A 6,000-nucleotide genomic window follows, 5' to 3' on the forward strand; every position below is an offset into this window, starting at 1 on the left:
TATCTCGACATGCTACAAGATTACAGAGACTTCAATTATATAAGCATGTTATATACAGACTCTGCTATAAAACAGTATGTTTCCAGTAATTATAGGAGCCATTGAACCTACCAAAAAAAGAATTCTGATAACTACATTATAAATACACCAGGTAAACCAAGTGCAAGAAAGATTCAAAGGGAAGGTTAGAATGTTAAAAAATCTCTTGGTTGGAATATATGAGATAGCATGGAATTGCCTGGCATATGGTAGGCTCCACCATCCCCAGCTAGAAAAAATAAGAAAACTGGAAAAAAAAAGAAGAAAGAAACCGTTTTCCTGTAAAACATGTGGACACACCTAGTCTGGTGGAGTATCAATTTTCATGCTGCTATTTTTAGCTGGCATCACTGGGAGAAGGAGCACCATTAGAGTATGTAATTCTAATTTTTTAACTTTTATTTTCCCGAAAATAAAGATTCATATATTTTACAGTTAAAGCGTTTCCCCTTTTGTTTCCTTTTTCTAAAGTCGAAGTTCTCAAAAAAAAAAAAAAAAAAAAAAAAAAAAAGAAGCTAAACATAGGGTGGTTGGGGGTGTTTATACTATATATAGTATACTTGTTTTACTATGCTAAAGTCCAAGTTCTTAAAAATCAATGGAAAAGTTTTTAGTGGTTTTACTCACTTTAAAACGTGTAATCGGTTCCAAAATCATACAGTGTTTATCGATATATTTGAAAAAGAAAAATGGCGGCATGCTCGCTGTTTAACACGGTAAGTTTGGGAAAATGAGTTCAAACAAACAAATTATACAAAATACTGTTAGAAACCCAACGAATATATGTCCGCCTATGTTACGGTGACATATACTGTGGTGAATAATACATAGCTTATCTGAGTGGTTCCGGAGGTGAGGATGGTCTTCCAACAATCAAGAAGAACAATAGCCTTGTGGTTATTTATACCAATAGAGTAAGGTAATTGTTATAAAAACCTTCCTCCTTTGTGAAGAGTCATTTTATGCCTTTTTTTTATGTTACTGTGGTTACAAGACCTGAGAAGAAGGTCGCGAAGAAGATTGTATTTTTTTCGCAAATTGTTGGAAAAAAAAGTCATATAACTAAGAGTAGCTAACCTGAAGTAAGGTCGCGAAAAAGATTGTATTTTTTTCGCAACCTCACTTCAGGTTAGCTACTCTTAGTTATATTGACTTTTTTTACAACAATACTGAGTGAGTTTCTAACAGTATTTTGTATAATTTTTTTGTTTAAACTCATTTTCTCAAACTTACCGTGTTCAAAAGCGAGTATGCCACCATTTGCATTTTTCAAATACATCGGTAAACACTATGTTTTTCGAGCCGAATAAACACGTTACATGAAATAAAAACACTAAAAAATTATCCAGTATACTAGAAAAGTAACTCATCTTGCATTTATTTGTTGTTGTTTTTTTTACAACTTTTTCGAATCTAAATGTATAGTAAAACAACCCCTTATTTTTTGTTCAAATCTCGACATTTAACATTTAATATGTCTTTATGCTGTGACCGTGTTTGCGCGGACCTGAACGAAATTTCCCCTCTACCGTAAAATTATTATTATCGATAACAAACTTAACTTTCATATTAGCAGGAAGAAAAAAAAATTAGGTGTATTTAATGACTTTCACGTGGGGTATCACTTAAAGTATAACGTTCTATTAATTTTTTCTTGTACACCATAAATTAGCTTAATAAGGAGAGTTTTGCTAGTTGACCGAAAAGTCGGGTATCAATTTAATAAAACATTATAATTTAAAAGTGATCCTCCTCCGCGTTAAAAGTCATTAAATAAACTTAAAAAAAAAATGTTCCTGCTAATTTGAAAGTTAAGTCTATTATCGACGATAATCCGCCAAAAAATAAGAACACATGAACAGAAATTAAGTTTACGGTCTGCCCTAGTTTATATTCGTCCTTCAAGTTTTTGCTTACAATACATAAAACAAGGTTTGGCAACTGATTTGGGGGGTTGTATTACTGTACACATAGATTCGAAAAAGTTGTCAAAAAACAAATATATAACAAATAAATGTTATCAAAGGCAAGGTACATTACTTTTCTACCAAACTGGATATAATTTTCGTGTTTTTATTCTATTTAACATGTTTATTCAAAACTATGGAAAATTCAAAATGGTGGCCGACTCTCTCTTTAACACGGTCAGTTCGGAAAAAGGTGTAATAAATAATAAACTAGACAAAATACTGTTAGAAATTCGCTCAATATATGTTACCGTGACATAACTTGACATATATTGGGTGTTTTTTTTTAGTAGTATTTTGTCTAGTTTATTATTTATAACACCTTTTCCCGAACTTACCGTGTTAAAGAGAGAGTCGGCCGCCATTTTGAATTTTCCAATACATCGGTAAACACTGTATGCTTTTCGAGCTGAATAAACGGTGCCTGGAAAACTCGTTCCGGGAAAACTCGTCTCGGGAAAACTCGTCTCCGGAAAACTGGTCCCCTTTCGCTAGATAGGAAAACTGGTCCCTTATTGAATAAATATCGATTGAAAACACATTTTATGATCATTCTTGAAGGAGATATTATTTTTTAAAATAGACTATAGCCCCCCCTAATATTTTAAAAAAATATTTTTACTTGTTTAATGTTTTTTTTTTTTTTTTAAATAAAATCGATTTTCTAAGTGTCCGTTTTCTACCTAACTGGCTAAGTTCTTAGTGGTTTCACTTATATTAAAGCGTTTATTATGTTCATACAAAGTTAATTACAAATTTTTTTTTTTTTTTTCTTATTTTAACGATGTTTTTTTGAGTCATAAAAACAATAATTATAAACAAAACCAAAAAATTTAAAAATAGGCAGCGATTCGATTTTTGGGTTTGTATTACTGTACACATAGATTCGAAAAAGTTTTCAAAAAACAAATATATAACAAATAAATGTTATCAAAGGCAAGATAAATTACTTTTCTACAAAACTGGATATAATTTTCGTGTTTTTATTCAATTTAACATGTTTATTCAGCTCAAAAAGCATACAGTGTTTACCGATGTATTGGAAAATTCAAAATGGCGGCCGACTCTCTCTTTAACACGGTAAGTTCGGGAAAAGGTGTTATAAATAATAAACTAGAGAAAATGTTATTAAAAACCACCGAATATATGTCAAGTTATGTCACGGTAACATATATTGAGCAAATTTCTAACAGTATTTTGTCTAGTTTATTATTTATTACACCTTTTTCCGAACTGACCGTGTTAAAGAGAGAGTCGGCCACCATTTTGAATTTTCCAATACATCGGTAAACACTGTCTGCTTTTCGAGCTCAATAAACATGTTAAATTGAATAAAAACACGAAAATTATATCCAGTTTGGTAGAAAAGTAATGTATCTTGCCTTTGATAACATTTATTTGTTATATATTTGTTTTTTGACAACTTTTTCGAATCTATGTGTACAGTAATACAACCCCCTGATTTGGATATCAAGTAAACATCATTTTATTATTTAAATTACATTCGCCTTCGAATCAATCTTACTTTATCTTACGTGTGATATTTTCAAAATTTCATAGGATATATTCTTATAAAGTCGTAAAACAAAGAAATTTATTTAATACTTACTTTTTATAATAATAGGCTTCAAATAAAGATGATAGGAATTCTTAAAAGATGTTGTTGTTATTCGAGTTAAAACGGAAAGTGTAAATTCAAGATGGCGACTGAAAAGCAGGCTCGCAGAAAATTAAAGTGGAGTTAAAATAGTTTGCATATTAAATTTACTTTGGGGCGTCTACATTTTGATTGTATGAGTCTACATTTGGAAAGCTATAAAAAGCGAATTTTTCAGGTGAGTGGATAAGTTTGACGGATATACTTTTCAGTGTGTTTTTATATTAGTCTAAAGAAACATATTGTAAAATCAGCCATTATGTAGATCGCCGATCTACATAATGGCTGATTATCTACTAGATCGGGAGCAGAGTCAGACACATATGGTTGGCTTTTCTGTGGAGAAAGTCCATCTTCTTCCCGAAAAGTGACAATATTTCTCCTTCATTGCTTGAGGGTAGAAAAGATAATGTATAGTATCAGAACTGACACTAAAGATACGGTAAAATCTGCAAATATTTATATTGTAAGAAAAGTTTTAATTTTTAATGTAGAAATAAAAGCAAGCGACAGTGTTTTTTTTTTTTTAATATTCAGAGCAGAAGGCATTCAAATGATTTATATGCTTTGTTAATTTAAATCACATGAGACAAATCCTTGATTGTGATTGGTGGGGTGGGGAGCCCAGGAAAGCTCTTGAGCGCATAAAAAGTGCTGCAGTAGAAATTCAACGTCATGAAATCTCACATCTCACCCATTTTAACTTCTTTCAAAATTTAAAATAAATAAATCTAAATTATCATCTCCACACAATTATCTTCCAGTCTGGGTCAAATTTGCCTCAACTGACCTATATTTATCGGTTCTAAAAGTAGATTTATAAAAATGATTTTCTATCTGCCACCTTCCCCTTTCTACTCCCCTATTCTCTCAATTATGTCTATTTCTCTTTCTCCCTTCTTTTTCGACTTCTTAATATTCTTTCTTCCTCTTCTCTGTTCTTTGATCTCTTTTTCACTTATCCTCTTTTTCTTACCACCCCATTTTTCAATTTCAATTTCAATCTTTTATTGCTATTTTTTTTATCTTCACTTTAAAAAAAAGTTTTGCAAAAAAAAAAAAAATAATAATAATAATAATAGTAATAATAATAATAATAATAATGTGGATATTGTTTCTGGAAGCTTTCATTTACCCTGGACATTTATAATTCTGTTGTTCCATTTCTTATGGACTACTAATGGATTTTCAATGGACTCATTTTGGATTTATCCTGTTTTGAATTTTACCATCTTATTCATTGTAGTTTTACCATATCACTTTCCTCCCCTTTTCCTGCTTTCTTAATCTCTTTGAATCCCAATAAACTGTCACTTACGGTTAAATAACTTTTTTGGTGCAAGTATAATTAATTTCATCTTTGTAGTTTCCTTTAATGCAATTACCTGCAAAATTTATTGTATATTTTGCAAACCTCTTTTCTCTGGTGAGAAGAATTGCATTTTTCGAAACTTCATGGAATAAGGTCTTCCTGGTTTATTTGTACTAATTGTTCGATAATTAAAATTTTGTATACTTTCCTTACAGGTTTATAATGTTTTGTTTCGTTTGTAGCGACATGCAAGAAACATAACGTCTGTATACACCCACACAATTTTCAATCATAAAAACTAAAACTCTGCCTCTTCATATGGACGTATTTCAAAGCACCTTACATCACACACATGTTGTTCTTTTTCGTCCAATTGAATTATGAAGAAAGTGAATTTCAAAATATTTTTTTCCAACAGCTTTCGGTGGAACCGGTTGAAAAATTATAAAAAGGACACTTTGTGTCAAAACCAAGTCAAACGAGCGTGCTGTAATCATTGACTCCGTCAGGTCTCCCGAGTTAAACAACCAACATCTTTTTTGCACGCTTGACACATCCAAAGTACCAGATTAGCGAGAATTAACATTTCTTATTTCATTTTGTTTCATATTAACGTCCAAATCACATTAGATTAACAATACTGAACTAATTAGTATAACGGATTTTAATACCGTTTTAAAAAGACAAAGAAGAAATATTTTATATTCCAGAAAACATTTTGTCTCAGTCAGAGAAAAATTTCTCGCTCTTTATTTTTCCTTACGCATTCAATTCCAGATCTATCAACTAAATACAAATATATATATATATATATATATATATATATATATATATATATATATATATATATATATATATATATATAAAGTTAATGTTTAGCATTTCTGATATGGTCGCTGGGACTATATATATATATATATATATATATATATATATATATATATATATAGTCCCAGTGACCATATTAGAAATGATAAACATTAACTTTATTACCAAAATATTCCTTTCCTGAACATTTAAACTTT

At 30.3% G+C, this 6,000-nt stretch overlaps 1 protein-coding gene across 2 annotated transcripts in view; it reads right to left on the bottom strand.

Annotated features, from left to right (window-relative positions):
- The window catches only part of LOC145269528 (uncharacterized), a 34,307-nt gene extending 30,601 nt beyond the window's left edge, over positions 1 to 3,706 (bottom strand). The window contains exon 1 of one of the 2 annotated variants that reach the window (XR_013865078.1): positions 3,616 to 3,706. The gene's annotated coding sequence lies outside the window, so the exon portion shown is untranslated. The remainder of the gene's footprint in view (positions 1 to 3,615) is intronic. The other variant, XM_080125283.1, reaches the window with a different exon arrangement.
- Between the last annotated feature and the right edge of the window lie 2,294 nt (positions 3,707 to 6,000).

Source organism: Euprymna scolopes, chromosome 45 (assembly GCF_053919585.1).
Source record: "Euprymna scolopes isolate OS-2025 chromosome 45, ASM5391958v1, whole genome shotgun sequence".
NCBI classification, from domain to species: Eukaryota; Metazoa; Mollusca; class Cephalopoda; order Sepiida; family Sepiolidae; genus Euprymna; species Euprymna scolopes.